Source organism: Enhydra lutris, unplaced genomic scaffold, assembly GCF_002288905.1.
Source record: "Enhydra lutris kenyoni isolate GAN:26980312 unplaced genomic scaffold, ASM228890v2 scaffoldscaffold13, whole genome shotgun sequence".
Classification (NCBI taxonomy): Eukaryota; Metazoa; Chordata; class Mammalia; order Carnivora; family Mustelidae; genus Enhydra; species Enhydra lutris.
In genome coordinates, this window is record NW_019154097.1 from 12118155 (window position 1) to 12135499 (window position 17345).

The following is a 17345-nucleotide window of genomic DNA, read 5'->3' on the forward strand; positions in this document are numbered from 1 at the left end:
TGGGGTACCTGGGTGGCTCAGTCCATTAAGCATCTGCCTTGGAGTCAGGTCATAACCTCAGGGTTCTAGGATCAAGCCCAGCATTGGACTCCATGCTCTGTAGGGAGTCTGCTTCTCCTTCTTTCTCACTTTCCCCCACCTCCCACCCCATGCTCTCTTTCTCTCTCTCCCAAATAAATGGATAAAATTTTTAGGAAAAAAATAAGCATTTCTGAAATTTTTAAGGAAATGAGAACTTTTAAGATTTACTCTTAGCAACTTTCAAATATACATACAATATTATAAATTATAGTCTTGCTATTGGCTTAGAATCCTATTGCTCTTAAGTCTATGAGTAAGCTAGGTGGTTCTTCTAGGCTTAGCTGGGCTTCCTTACACATCTGCAATGAGACTTGTATCAAGGGTGCAGCTTTACTGATCTTGGCTGGGTTCCTTCTCGTGTTTGGTAGTTGAATGGCAGTAAGATGATGTAGGATAGCCTCAGTAAGTACAATCGGCTCTTAGGACAACTGGTTCTTTCCACATAATTTCTCATCCTCCAGTAAGCTAGCCTAAGCTAGAAAACCTCACATGGTAGTGAGAATGCTGAGAGAGAGCAAGTAGAAGATTTCTTAGAGCCTGAGCTCAGAAATGACAGTCAATTCTGCTGCATTCTGTTGACCAAAAATTAGTTCAGATTCAAGTCATGGGAAATAGACTCTACTTGATGGGAGGAGCTGCCAAAACCAGCGTAATGGGAATATCTGCATTTCAGAGCTATTGCAAAATAAGATATGATTAAGAAGTACTTGACAGGGGCACTTGGGTGGCTCAGTGGGTTAAGCCTCTGCCTTCGGCTCAGGTCATGATCCCAGGGTCCTGGGATGGAGCCCCACATCAGGGTCCTGGGTTGGAGCCCCACATCAGGCTCCCTGCTCAGCGGGAAGCCTGTTTCCCACTTTCTCTCTTCCTGCCTCTCTGCCTACTTGTGATCTCTCTCTGTCAAATAAATAAATAAAATCTTAAAAAAAAAGAAGTATTTGACAAATGCTTTGAATATATAAATTCAATACATGCTAAATTATGTGTTCCTTATACATCTTGGTCCCCCATATCCTGCACATGGTAAATCTTACAAGAAGTACCAAATGAGTGGATTATAGAAATGTATAATTTAGAAGACTTTCTGAAAAGTTTAAAAAATATTTTAATAAAAATATGCAATTAAATAGACACATTATTGCCTCAAAATTATATTTAATTCCAGTTATGTAAAATATATAGCAAAATAAAAACTGATGCTAAAAGCCATGACAATTTAAACCATTTTTCTTCAAACTCTACTTTCCTAATTTATATTTTTATGTCATATAAAAAGTGGGAATTTTAAAAGGAGGTATTTGATCATTTTCAATATATAATTTGTGCAGGACCATTATTTTTGGCAATAGATTTTCTTTTATGGAAGAAAAATAGAGTATATAAATTCTGCATCGCATGCTGGGAGAAAATCAGTATGGCTACACACTTCTCATGCTTCAAGGATTTTTACTATAATAGAAATCTACAGGAACATAACACCTTCGAACTTCACTGCCTCAATGTGTCTTAGACAGACATGGTGAGAATGCATTCCTGTGAGTTTTACTTGCTGAAATAAAGCACACATAGGGTTTAGTAGCCAAACAAATGTGCTGACTTTACTTATGATTTTAGAAGCTACCTTTTCTTGCCAAAGAGCCTGGAAACAATAATCTGGAAAAAACCAGTATGTCAATTTTAGAAATGGATAAATTACAGAAAATTGAAATACCTGTGCTTATTTATGTGGTAAAACTCAGAGCCAGAATATGAGTCATACGAATGGATAAAATTTCTCTCATTCAATAAGAGAATAAAATCCTCTACGATAATGAAACCCATAATTTCCCTAATTTATCTCCTCTTATAGGTTCATATGTTTTTACAGAATCCAGAGGTGATAATTCAATATTTCTAACATTTGGTTGGCATCTTATCTTTTATACATGTCAAAGACAATTTTTATACCCATTAAAAAATACACAAACTTGAATATGCTGTATATAATGTTTAAGCTTTTCAAATTAGTGTTTCAAGACTAAGTAGTTCAAAAAACTCAGGCAACAATACTGAAAAGCATAACAAAAACAATGTACTCAGCATCTAGTTTTATCACACTTTCACATTATTCCATATTTGCTTTTGTTAAAATCCTTGGTATGTCCACGACCTTTGCTCCTTCTCAGAGGTAGTCTCATTAATCTGATGTTTATCATTTATAGTTAGGTTTTCTATTATTTCTACACTTGTATTTCTCTCCAAAAAAACTTATAATTTTGCAGAATTTTAAACTTTACCTAAATAGCATGAATTATAGGTATTATTTTGCAAAGTACTTTGTTGTATTTAACATTATGTTTGTGACTCATCCATATTACTATATGTGTTGCTCTGGTTTGTTTTGTTTATTTTGACTGCTTTATATTTGTATCATTCTATTTCATGACTAAATCACACAATTTGTTTTTTCTTCTGTTGATGGACGCTTTGTTTCTAATTCTTTCCCCTTTCAACCAATGCTGCCATAAAATCTTAAACATTTCTCTTTTTATACACATGGCAGAACTTCTCCTAGAAAAGAAGCTGCTGAATTGTAGGGAATATACACACCTTCAACATCACTAGATATTACCAATTAACAATTCATTCACTGTGGGTGAGAGTTCCCTTTATCCACAGTTGTTTGTTTGTTTGTTTGTTTAAACACCTAAGGTAAGTTACATGCTTTCTTGTTATCATGTAATGCACTGTGATACCTTTTTCCTCTTTGACCTCAGGGTGTACTCAACTATGTAACTGTCAGATTCTTTCTTCATCAAGATCATAGATCATCATTACGCAGTAGAGAGGAACCATATCAGTTCCTCCACCATGGTTTGCAGCAAGGAAGAGGTTTCATTCTGTGGGAGAAAGAAAGCAGGAATGTTGAGTAGGGGCACCTCTCTCTGCTCCCATATGGAGGGAATGTTTGGTTAAAGCCTGACTATCTCCAAGTGAGTCCTCTGCAAAGAAGCATACAAATCTCACAGAACAAGACTTCTGGTATTATGTAGCCTAGGCATCACTGAACATCCTTATCCTCCTACCTTCATATTCTCCTAGAAAGCCTTATATTGGAAATCTCATTTTGTTTTTTGGAATGAGGCATCTTTGGTATGTGTTGTGTTACTGTCCAAGAGTCAGCAAGGTTTGCCTTCTTCCCTCTATCCCCTAGAAAGTGATAAACCTACTTTGCTTACTGCTCTGATTCTGATGTTCCATGTAGCATCAAGTGTGCCTGATAGTATATTAAGACATTAACTTCTTCAATTCCTAATTGCCTCATTTATGGCAGGAGAGGCAATTGGGATTCAGAGGGAAAGTATTTTTGCAACACAGCCAGAAAGTAGCAAACCCTGAAATGTAACTTGGTCTTGCTTCTCAGAAAAGTGCTTTTCTACTGTACATTTCTTCCAAAATGATTCCCCTTGCTTTTGTTTTTCTTCTGAGGTTTTTTGTTTATTTGTTTATTTGTTTTTGTTTTTGTATTTTCTAGAGAAAATTGTTTCATAATGTATTTCTAGAAATAATATTATATAAACATGAACTTTAGTCTCACCATTACATAGGTCCTCTGCATGCAATATTCTGTCATCTGTCAAGTCTTACAAGCCACAGAATTTCAGAGCAAGAAGGGATCCTCGAGAGCCTGGGTGGCTCACTGGGTTAAGCCTCTGCCTTTGGCTCAGGTCGTGATCTCGTGGTCCTGGGATCTACGGCATTGGGCTCTCCGCTCAGCAGCGAGGCTGCTCCCCCTGCCCCCTCCTGCCTCTCTGCCTACTTGTGATCTCTCTCTGTCAAAAAAAATAAATAAAATTAAAAAAAAAAGAAAATCAAATGTCTTTAAAAAAAAAAAAAAAAGAAGGGATCCTCAAAAAGTTCTCTCAACACTCTCAATTTCCAGATACGACAAAGATGAAAAATTAAATATAAAGAGGGTATTTGCCCAGTGTTGTCCTGCTAAGACCAGGCAAAGCCACAGTCATAGTAATTTTTCCTCATTGTAACATTAAAGAATAAAACTAAACTACAAAATCCTACCAAATATAGGTAACAACTATTAAAATATCATTGTTTCTCCAATCAAAGTATCCATTAACAGGAGAATAGATAACTTGGGTATTTATTTAATATTACAATAATTACTGTAATCCACTTGGGTTTAATTTCAGTCTAGGCACTTATTAGATGTGCGACCTTGAGCAAATTACTTAATCTCCCCGAGCCTCAGTTTCCCCATCTGTAAATACAGGGAAATAGTTTTGAGGATTAGATGTAATACATGAGAAAACTGAGTACAATATCGGCCAATTTTCAGTACTTGATAAAGCATAACTATTATTCTGAGTGAAAATATAGACTGTGTGCTTCATTATAATAGGAAAAATATTTTCATATTTCATGTGTATTCTATTTGGCTATATATGCATAGTTTCTACATAGGATACTCTATATTCTTTAAATGTGTGTTTTTCTCTCTCTCTCTCTCTTTTTTTTTTTTTTTTAAGAGTAGCCTCCACGCCCAGTATGGGACCCAACATGGGACTTGAACTCATGACCCTGAGATCAGGAGTCGGAAGTTTACTGGCTGAGCCACCCAGGTGCCCCCTCTCTCCTTTTTTATAAAGGGATCTATCAGATCAATCAGATATGTGAACTATGTTGACTATGATTGTATATTAGGAGTGGCATCCTACTGGGCCACACCCAAAAATTAATTATGTCCTGGAACAGACAAGCAGTTCAGTGGAATCATTTGCATCATACACCCAACCGTCCCTTCCCCTGGAGCAGTTAGATTTATATGTGCATTACAGATCAGAAAAGAAGTGACAATGTCTAAAATATGACCTTAGCTATATATTAAAAAATTGTATATTAATATTAAGAATATGTACCTAATACACAAACATATATTTAAATTAGGAGAAAATATGCCAGGATGTTATCATGTACTTTTCTGAATTCCCAGGATGAATTGTGGTACTTTTATAATAAGAAAATTCATAAAAGAAAAATGAAGGGATGTCTTCTCCCCTTTGTGAATTGCATATATCTGAAACCCAATACATTTTTTTAACTGAAGACAAATCTCCAGATGTCCAACTTAGATTGATTTAATACTTTATGTCATGAGTTAGGCTGCTTCTTCATGGTTTTACCTGTGCTGTTCCAGCTGCCTATATCCCTTTTTCTCCTTTTGCCTCCAACACTCCATTGTCACCCTAAAGAAGAAAACTTAACCACGTCTTTGGATACAACCTGTTTCTCCTCCTGAATTAAGATCTTACAAATAATTGGCCTCGCCTATCTTTGTGACCCACTGTGGCTTGAGCATTTATATATTTGTCATGAACCTGAAATAATTTTTTTGCGCCTTTCCAAAGATATGTCTGTACCTTGGGATTACAGACTCTAATTTATCTTTGTTTCCCCAGTATTTAACAGAATGGGTGCTTTGTGAATATTTGTTAAAGATTAGCAGGAAGGAGAAAGAGGGAGAAGGAAGGAAGGAAAGACGAATTGTGTTAAATTGGAAACAGACTATTGTAATGGACAATAGGACTTCTGCCAAGAGAATTCTCTTTAAGAATGGCAGGAATTAGGGGTGCCTGGGTGGCCGCCCAGGTCCCCCAAGATCTATAAGGTTCTAAGTGTCTGCCTTCAGCTCAAGTCATGGCCTCAGGGTCCTGGGATTAAGCCCCGAATTGGGCCCCCTGCTAGGCGGGAGGCCTGCTTCTCCCTCTCCCACTCCCCCTGCTTGTGTTCCCTCTCTCACTGCGTCTCTCACTGTCAAATGAATAAATAAAATCTTTAAAAAAAAAAAAAAGAATGGCAGGAATTAGTCTGAAAAGAAGCTGGACCCTTTCAGTGTTAAGTTTTTATTTGTATCCATCCTAACCCAGCTATGGTTGTGTCCAGGTCCAGGGAGAATAAAAGAGGCTGCGTATCAATTGAAAGGTCTGTTTCACAAGACTCAGGAATAATTTGGGACTCAAATATTTCTGCTGTGGAATACTTCTTTTTACAACTGAACATAACGTACTTCACAAATGCAGTGGTATTAGCATAGCGACCACAGTAATGCTGGCTTATGCAGTAGACCACTGGACATGGTGCCCTTAAAAGAAGGACAAAACAGTTTCAGAGGGCACCACCTGGGAAGTCTCCATCATATTAGTGATCCTGGTAGTGACATCAGCAAATCTTGAGAGTGGCTGGTATTCTGTAAATAGTGGTGGTAGAGATGGCCTGATTCTAAGCCCACTAAGAGCAATCTCTGCTTAGGGTGGATGTATCTTCTTGGGGCAGCATCTCAGTAGAACAGTTGAGGCATATTTATCTAGTGCTTACTCTATGTAAATCATAGTCCCAAGTTGGTTTTTTTTTTTTTAAGATTTTATTTATTTATTTGAGAGAGAGAAAATGAGAGAGAGAGAGAGAGAGAACATGAGAGGGGGGTGGGTCAGAGGAAGAAGCCGACTCCTGCTGAGCAGGGAGCCCAATGTGGGACTCGATCCTTCCAGGATCATGACCTGAGGTGAAGGCAGTGGTTTAACCAACTGAACCACCCAGGCGCCCTTAGACCCAAGTTTTTACAGGTGCTAGACACACACTAGGGAATGGAACAAATGAATATTCTATTTTCATGAAGCTGAAATTTGAGGAGAAAAGAGAAAATAAGTAGATGAAGAAGTAAATAATATAATTTTGGGTATTTGTACCTGGAATGCAAAAGAAAGGAATCAAGGATGACTTCTAGGTTTTGAAGCATGGTTACGACATTTACTGAAATATAGAAGCATAGGGGTTTCCGTGGGCAAAATCAGGTGTTTGGTTTTGGACAAGTAAATTTTGAGATTCTGACTTAATGATAATGGAAATGTTGATTAAGCAGTTGGGTAAAGGAGTCTCTGGATCTTGATGGATAGGTTGGATCACAGCAATGACTTTCCACGGCAGCAAGCCAGGAATTAGGGATAGGAACACTGGTAGTGCAGGCTGGAGCAGTAAATCAAGGCTGACAACCATTGGCCCCCTGGACAGATTTATAGTCCATATATCCCATCTAGAGGCATTCCCATACACATCCAAGGATGGTTACTCTGAAAGGAAAGGAGCTGGAATTGTTGGAGGAGTATGTGGGAGCTTGAAGCAAGCAAGATTTTATGTGATCTCATGGACACCCTCAAATTAGTAAGGTATGGCATGTTCCGGTAATAGATGTACATGCGAAGAGCTGTATAATTGCTGAAGTGTCCCAATGTGATTATATACTTTCACTGTATAATTAATTCACAATTAACATTTATTAATGTCTACAGATTAGTAATGTTATATTAGTGGAGACAGTATGGTACAATAGGAGGGTACGGGATTTGGAGCCAAAGTGAGTAATTCTCCTTTAATGAAGAACTTGCTGCCTCAGCTGCTGGGAGTCCTGTTGGCAGATGGTCTTCAGCTGTCACCACCTTCAGGGATTGCTTCAGCCGCAGAGAACCAGGTTTGCCAAGTTCATACCCCTTCCTGGGGTGGCCCATGTCTAAAGTGGAAAGACTGTGGGCAGACCACAGAGAGAGCTAGGCTTTAGAAGCCCCATCCATTCTCATGTTTGAATGAGATGTTTGAATCTTCCCTGCCCAGGCATCAGACAATGAATGAACCTTTGAGGTGACCTCAGCCCCAGCCATCAGGTAATTGCATGATCCCAAGTGAGGACTGACTAGCTGAGCCCAGTCAGCCCTCAGATGAGCAAAATAAATGAGTGCCATTATTTTACGCCACCATTTTAAGGTGGTTTGTTCACAGCTATAAGTAACTGCAACTGTAATTAAGTCATTTTATTTCTTTCAGCCTCAACTTCTCTATCTCTGATATGGGAATAATTTTATTAAAAGTTCCCGAACCTATCTCATGAGCATGTTGTGGAAATAACTTTAATAGTATATGTAAACTTGCTTTATAAGCTGTAAGAGGCATTAGAGTTGCAATTTATTATAATTATCACCATAAATCATCATTAACTTGGAAGAGAGTGTACAGAATACCAAAAAAGCATGGCTCCTGATTTCAAGGAGCAATGGTATTAGCTTTCAGTTCATTATAATTTATCCTAAGAGCATGAAGAGTTGTGGTGCTATATATGGAAAAATAATTTAAATGTAAATAGAAGGGTCTTAAATGGGAGGGGGAAATGAAAATCAAGAAGTGGGTTTAAAAACAATAGTATAACATTCACTTTTCCCTATCTGGCTCTTCTATATAACTCAAATCAGAAGAGTATTTTCTTTTCTTTCTTTTCTTTTCTTTTTTTTTTTTTTTTAAAGATTTTATATATTTATTTGTCAGTGAGAGGAAGAGAGCACAAGCAGGGGGAGTGGCAGACAGAGGGAGAGGGAGAAGCATGCTCTCTGTTTAACAGGGTACCTGATGTGGGACTTTATCCTAGAACCCTGGGGTCATGACCTGAGCCCAAGGCAGACGCTTAACTGGCTGAGCCACCCAGGCTCCCGAGAAGAGTATTTTCAAGTGTACTTGTAGAGGTTACAGTTTTGTCCTGTCCAGCCTCAAACATAAAACTTGGCACTTAACAATTTCCTCCTTTGCACTCACTTAACATTGCCTCTATCCTGTCTTTGTTCTCTTCTCCTGTATATTTCAAATGCCTATGTCTTCAATTAGATACAAATGTATTTAAAGAAACATTCCAGAAATATTTCATAGTTATGCTCCAAGACTATCAATCAGAGCACTTTTTAAACAGAAGGTACCTAACACATGTTTATAAAATAAATGTAAAATCTAAACAGTACAGATATGATTTGAAAGATAATGAAGGATCAATGATTATTTACTACCAACCTTTTTAAAAACTTCATTGCAAATTGAGAATTCAACTACCACTTTAACCAGATTTTTATTTTTTCTTATTTTCTAGATTCCAAGATTTTCCCCCAAGTCTTCATTAATGCAGCCTGCCAATTTTTTTTTTTTTTAGATTTTTTTTTTTTTTTGACAGACAGAGATCACAAGTGGGCAGAGAGGCAGGCAGAGATGGTGGGGGGGTGGATGGTGAGGGCGGAAAGCAGGCTCCCCGCCAAGCAGAGAGCCCGATGTGGGGCTCAATCCCAGGACCCCGGGATCATGACCCGAGCCGAAGGCAGAGCCTTTAACCCACTGAGCCACCCCTGCAGCCTGCCAATTATTCCAGTCTCTGCTCCTTTCTGGTAAATTGTGAGTATAAGTAATGTTATTTTGGGTAGAGCATGTTAAATTCTAGTTTTAGACCATTCCAGAACTCATGTTCCCTCTAGAAGGGATCTTTAAGTTTCTTTTTCTTTCTTTCTTTCTTTTTTTTTTTTTTTTAAGATTTCATTATTTATTTTAGACGGGGGTGGGAGGTGGTGCAGGGGTGGAGAGTGAGCAAAGGAGAGGAGCAGAGAGAAAATCTCAAGCAGACTCTGCACTGATAGAGCCTGACACAGGGCTCCAACTCACAGCCATGAGATCGTGACCTGAGCTGAAACCAAGAATCGGATGCTTAACTGACTGAGCCACCCAGGTGCTCCGACATCTATAAGGTTAGATCTAAGGGAGGGACTTGACCTCTTCATTAGACTATCTCCCATAGTGATTATAAGCAGCAATATCTCTTTCCCCTTCTGACCAATAGTGGATATACAGCATGAATAAGAAAAGAAATAAACCACTGTTGCTTTTTAAGCCTTTGATAATTTTTGTGTGGTTTTGGTTTCGTTTTGTTTTCCCACAGCATAACTTCCTGATACAATCTTACTGAGAGAGCCCCTAACACTTAATGACCAGAACTGATTGATGGCCTTGGCAAAGCTTGAGGGCAGCCCGATCACAGCTCAAATACAATTTCTCTCCTTTCCAGTTCTTTGTCAGCGGGATATAAATTGGTTTAGTAATTTGGCACTTAATTTTCAATGCCAACTTGTTACCACAGAGACCACAAGCCAGCACTTCTAGTCATATATACTATTTAGGCTTTCCCAATTCTGTGTTAAATGTTATTAAAATAGCCTATTGTGTTTAAAATTATATCTGGAGTTTTCTTAGGGGGTTCCCCAGAGAATACAGTGAGACCAGAGACTGCTATGCAGAAAGTCAATCCGAGAGGGCTGTCCAGATCAACAACTCCTGTGACCAAGTGCAGAAAACAGAACTGGCCCCAGGGAGTTGCTGAACTGTGATGAAATCACAGCGCCCCTGATGACAGTACAGGAAAATGTTGAGATGACCCCTTATATCTGTTCTGGTTGAAGCAAAGGGTTTTTGTGTCAAAGGGTTTTTGTATCAACCAGCCATTGGATGTGCTGAATCACAGAAGAGGAGGTGTATGTCAGCTAGGCAGCTTCCTTCAGGGGAGAGCAGTGCCTGGGAAGGGGCTCGGCTCTGCGCTCTTCGCAGCCATAGCTCCTGGCAGCTGAAGGAACTTCTGCCTCTGTCCTGAAGGGTGTTGTGTGTGAGGTGACACATCATCCATGACAAGAGTAATATAAATTCTAATAAAATCACTGGAGCCTGTACCTGGTTATCACCTATGGAAACTGTCACCTCTTAATTTTTGTCCACAATGATCTGTCCACTTGGACTGTTGTTTCCTGATCTCCAACTGTCAAAAGCATATTTACCTTTAAGGATTCACCTCAAAAGCCATCTAGGGAAACCATATCAGGAAATGATGCTGTGTTCAGTCCTTTTTTTTTCTCCTCTTTTGGACTCTCTTGGCATTCTACACCAGTCCTGTGTTATGTTTGCTTTGAATGGGGAAAACGTCCTGTAAGTCAATGACTATGAAGCTGCTCCTTAAAGCTGAGGCATAGAGAAACTAAGACGGAAGATGGTGGGGAGGGGGATAACATGAGAAATTGATAGAACATTCTAGTGCCATTTGTTTCTCTGGGGACTTACAGAAGACCCTAAGTCTGGGAGTCCCAGAGTATCTGCTGTCCCCTGTCATGATTTGTAAGCTAGGTTTTTCTCTCTTTCACCATTTTCTATGGACTGTTTCCCCATTATTCTAAATCTCCAGTAGAAGACTGTTTAAATGTTGCATTCTTGACCTGGCTTTGTTTCAGAGACTTCAAGGGAGAGCAGTTCATCTCAAGGCTTTCTGTACCCATTCCTTACTCCTGATGCCATCCCATTCATAGCTGAATCCTGAATGGTGGTTGTGGTTAAGTATTGAGGAATTTTGCAGAGGGTGAGGGAAATGTCAGAGAGTAAGAATCTGAGCTGTCAGGTCTAACTGTTCTTTTCCAAGCACAATGCCTCCCTACAGAGTGAACCTCTGATTATCTGTTTTAATTTTTATTTTGCAGGGAAGTAATTTCTTTATACTTTGAATCAAAATTATTCATATGCATGTTTTATTTCTTAATTAGATCTTAATTTACTTGAGATAAAGAGCAAATTTAGGAAAATCACTAGAAGACTTAATTTTCCCATTGGCAAAATGAGCAGCCGTAATTCTTCAAGGGCTCTTCCATCTGCAGAATTTACTAATTTTGTGTGAGTCAGCCTAAAATGATAGGATGTCACAATTCTAGAAAGGTTGAGAATACCTTATCTCTGGTTTCCATGTTAGTTTGCTGGCAGATATGCTGCCTACATCTTTTTGTTACTGTCAAGTGAAATAACTGCTCCGGAACAGAGGGTGAGAATAACACAAAGAAAGTAAAATAAAGAAATTTCACAACAGCCAACATCAGGAACTCAGGGGCAATTTGACTTAAAACAGCTTGAAATTTTTAAAGAAAAACAGAAAATGCAATCTTTTCTCATTTGCTTTGTTTCTTCTTTAAACAAGCACACTCTACCTCCCCAAAGATTTTTTCCTAAAAACACATTGCACAGCTTGACCTGTAATTTAAATGACAATTAAGCTTCCAGTTAGAATGTATCTTCATCATAAATCTGCTGTAAATCCCCTAGTGTTCCCTTAAATTCCCTTACCCTCTTAAACAGCATGACCCCAGTTTTATTTTTGCTCGACATAAAATGTTGAATTATAGCTTATTTATGAGTTTCATGAATAAGACTAATCCGATTGCCATTTGCAGAGAAATTCTTACCAGGTTATTATATTAAACTTCTAGATCCCATTAACTAATAAAAAATGACTCCAAATTAGTCTAAGCAGAATTGTTGGCAACACTTCTTTGTATAAAAAGATGCCACTGACCAGCATGATGAACATTTCCTCCTATTGTCCCTGCTCAGCGCTTCTACCTATGCTAAATCCAATCTGCTTTTTATAAACATTTACAAATCTACCTTTCTAGCCTGTCGTTTATTCTTAGTGGGATATTACTTCTTCACTAAGAATCCACTCCCTGGATTCTTGGTTAAAGTTGTTCAGATTTTATGTTTTTGACCTAACCTTGGGTACCCACTCTAAATCCAAACTTAACTGAGAATGTCCAGCATCTGGTGAAACAGGTCACCTGGAGTTTCAATGACTTGAGGGCTTCGGTAGTCACATGGAAAGGAAAATTACTGGATGCCTCAAGACTGCTGTCTATTTCTGGGGCAGTATAAGATTATTGCAAAAAGTTATTCTTTGATTCTATAAAATAAGAAGATATCCACTAATCTAAGCGCCATAAGGCAGAAATTATTGTTGTATTATTCACTGACATTGTAAGTACGTGAGCATTTATTGAATGGATGGACTTTAGTCCTAGCTTTTCTCTGTGATCAAAGTCTAGTTCTGTGATCCTGCTTTTTCATCTATAAAATGGAAATAATAAAAGAATTCTTGGGGCGCCTGGGTGGCTCAGTCAGTTAAGCATCGGACTCTTCATCTCAGCTCACATCTTGATCTCAGGGTTGTGAGTTCAAGCCCCACCTTGGGCTCCACATTGGGCATGGGTGTACTTAAGAAAAAATAAATAAATAAATAAATAAATAAATAAATAATTGTTGAGTTCCATAAAGTAATTTAGGAAAAGTGTTTGGAACTTGACACAGCACAAGTATGCAACCATATTTTAAGCAATAAAATTACGTAATAAGATGACACAAGGTAAGTCTGAAATAAGATTGTTTTAAATCCTTGAAGAGCAGTGATGGGCAAAACTGTTGTTTGAAAGCTGCAAGCCCTGTTTTTTCCCCTAAAATGTGAAGGATTAAACTTTTGGGGATAAAAAGCCTTTGTTTTTGGAGAATCATCTGAATGGATACTCAGGTTTATACAAATGTAGAGCAATGGTTCTCTGCTAGAATAAAGATTTTAGTATATAACACCAAGAAAATAAACAGCTTTGCTTAATATTGTAACATATTTTTAATACTGTAGGTAAAATCTATTTCTCTTAAAAACATTTTATTATGTATGGATCTAGATTATTCTATGCTGTACATTATTGCTTGTCCTTATAGAAGTCAAAAAGCAATTTCTTTTTTCCAAGCAGTGACCCATAGAAATTGGAAGAGGAGAACCGGAAATGGTAGAAAAGACTGAGGATTTTCATTGCCCACGGACAGGTTTATAAGGAGAATTAGATCTTGATTGCTGAAGCTCCACATGAGCTCTGCCGTGAACGTCCCACAAATTCTACATTTTGAAGGAAAAAAATCCTCCAACTCTTAGAAATGTATTGCTGTTACATTATCCTCGTCTGAAGTCCCTTGGAAAACAAAGGGCAAGAGCCCACCCTTATATGTAGGAGTGAGATTTGGGGAGAATGGAGTAGAGGGAGAGTGGAGACTAAAAGGGAATAGCCAGAGATACCGTATTTTTGATATAGAAACGTGAATATTTTGTAGAACTTTAGAGGGCAGAGACTGGTACTAATACATATTTGTTGAAGTCGTAATTTAAGTCAGAATTCAAATAAGAAATACTTGTGACTCTAGAGGACTGAAGAATGATGTAGAGGACTACAGAGAAAATGTTAATTAAAGAGGCAGAGTTTGTGAAATAAAAATCCAAGAGTGAAGAATCTGTTTGGATCTAATAAGAACTAACTTAGTAATAAAAGGTAACCAACTGGAGGAAGGTCAAGCAGATGTGTATGGATTTGAAATAAAAAGTAAGATACCGGGGCACCTGGGTGGCTCAGTGGGTTAAAGCCTCTGCCTTCAGCTCAGGTCATGATCCCAGGGTCCTGTGATCGAGCCCCACATCGGGCTCTCTGCTCGGCAGGGAGCCTGCTTCCTCCTCTGTCTCTCTCTCTCTCTGCCTGCCTCTCTGTCTACTTGTGATCTCTGTCAAATAAATAAATGAATAAAATCTTTAAAAAAAAAAAGTAAGATACCATCATGACAAAGAGAACAATGAAATAACAATTTGAGAACAATGAATTATATTTGAGAAAGGGGAGCCAGTAATCATCTCCATAAAGGAAGGGGTGTGGCAAAAGAGAAGAAGGGAGATGAGTAACTTTGGCCGTAACCCAGCATGGAAGTGATAAAAGCCAAGGAGAGCTGAAAAACTGAAATTACAAATATGAAACAAGAAGATTTTGGATTTTATGAGTACTGTGTGAAAATACTTTCTTAAGATCTAGTTGGTACCAGACTTCCTTTTGTTTTTTAGGAAAAGCTACTTTCTTTGTGGAATGTAAGAATCTGAAAGCAATGCTTGGCAGGTGCAAAACAGAGATCCCTGATGTTCTTCAAGAAATAAGTGAAAATGATGAATGAGAATGATGAGGGAACTGAAGACAAAGCACCAGCTGACATCCTGCAAACCCCCCACCCCCACTCCCAGGTGGGATCTATAAGACATTCCTTAGGCACTCCCGGCAGCCCTCAAACTAAGGAAAGGGTAAATAAACAAAAAACCCAAAAAACCAAAACCAACAAAAACAAATGGTTACCTAATAGAGATCACAGTCCCACAAGACAAAAGCTTCTATTCGTTTACAAATGTCTTAGTGATTTACAAGAAAAAAGAATTCTTATCAATAGCCTAACTTCCAGAGACCCAAAGACTCAATTTCCGGGAGCCCTAACATCACCTACTCATCTACAGCGGTGTGGAAAACAAAGGTAGAAGGGAATGTAAATAAAATAAAATTTCCTTATAACCAACAGCCCTTGGACAAGGACTTGTGATAGGCAGAGTATAACATTGCTTCAGGAAACTCCCAGCCGTCTTTTTTTTTTTTTAATATTTTTACTTATTTATTTGACAGACAGAGATCACAAGCAGGCAGAGAGGCAGGCAGAGAGTGAGAGAGAGAGGAGGAAGCAGGCTCCCTGCAGAGCAGAGAGCCCGATGTGGGCTCGATCCCACACCCTGGGATCTTGACCCGAGCCTAAGGCAGAGGCTTCAACCCACCGAGCCAACCAGGCGTCCCCTCCCAGCCGTCTTAATGCTAATGCTTTGCTAGAGGGAATAAACCACCTTAACTTGACAATGGAAAGGTCTCAGTATCTTGTAGGTCCTCTAGAGCATACAAAAGTTCTTTCGAAAACCTCCCTTCTGCCTTAACCTCCCCCTAACTCCCAAGTATATTATCAGACATTCCTCACAACCCCAGTGCAGCAACTTCTTCAGCCCACAGGTCCTGTCCCTGTGCCTTAATAAAACCACCTTTAAGCACCAAAGAGATCTTAAGAATTCTTTCTTGGTTGCCAGCTCCAAACTTCACCCCACCAACACACCTACATTCAGAAATTACATCAAGAAGATCTCCTCTAATAAGGTTGACTGAACTTCTCTTTATATAGTAATACTGTATAAAATACAATAATAATTATTATATAAACCATATGCCAAGCTCAATGACAACAACAACAAAGACAGAAAATTCTCAGTGCCAGAAACAAACTGGAAAATTGCAGCCCTCCCCCATTTTACCCTTGGCTATATGGCTCAGGAGCCAGTGGCTGCGTTTCCGTGCACAAGTATAAAGACCTGGAGCCTCAGGAGAAGGAACTAAGCCCTTAGGTAAAACCTGGAGCCCTAAATAACTGCCAGTCACTGGGACTGGAAGAATTCCCCCTATGAGTCTGGGGAAGAAAAGAAGTTTGTTCTTTGCTTGGGGCTTTGGATAGGGGTTAAAAACAAAAGGTACCTGTGAGAAATAAAAACCCCAGGCCTGCAAGATAAAAATTTACAATATCTGCATAATTCAGGAACCACAAACTGAGAAATAATCATTCACAAATGCCCTGGGATATTTAAGAGCCAAAAAACCCTGGCAGAAACAAATACATAACTGTTCTGAAGGGACTCTTTCACAACTCAGGGCATAAGAGACTCCCATAAACAAAACAACCCCATCCCAGAACAGTACCACAGGAGGATATAAATCACTATGAGTAAAACTCAGCAAATGTTGTAAACAGTAGAGTTAGGAATTCAAAAGCTGGAAGTTCCTGAAAGAGAATATAAAGTAAGATATTTGATTAAAAAGGCAAAATAATAGAAGTTATGATGAAAGAATATAGACAGATTTCACAACCAAACAGAACATGTAGTACTGAAAAGTTTTGTCACTGAAATGAAAATGAATGGGTCTAACCAGATCCCATAGGTGAATGAATAGTCACCTCCTTTTCTATGCCTTAAATTATGCTCAGCTTTATTTGTCAAACAGGTTATACTTGGTGTAGTCAAAGTGTGCTGCTATACAATACAGTTATACAATAGGAACTTCCCATCATTATCAATTCATTCCTTTGAACCCCAAATTAATCTCTCAACAAAAAGAACCAACCTTTCCTTATGTCTGCAGGGAAGGTAAAGTCCTTTCATTATTTCTTCTGTCCTAAGTTGCAGGGAGAGATGATTCATCTCGGCCCCCAAAAGAGCTACTTTAGAATTTAAAATTAGAAATGTATGCCCAGGGAAAAACCGTGCTTCCCAGTGCTCTGGAAGAGTGGACCAAATCTTTTTCCTAGGTCCCCCTTCTGGTTTTATCAGTGCCTTTGTTGGTGCTGCTGCCTTGTACATAAGGACTAAACCCCCACAAGCCTGCCAATCTTGAACCTTCCAAAAGATTTTGATCCATGGTGATGAAACAAGAACAGTACTTTATTTTTATTACTTTTACCCTATGGTTTATCTTTACTTCCAATCTTTCCCTCTCTAAATTAGGGAGTATGAGTGGCTTTGTGCCTTGATCTTCTCCATTTCCCTGTGATCTCAGGAGGCAGTTGTAAGTCAGGCATTAGTTATTTCCTCAAGTTCATCCATACTAATGGAAATTCCTTAAGGCATTAGTTATTTCCTCAAGTTCATCCATACTAATGGAAATTCCTTA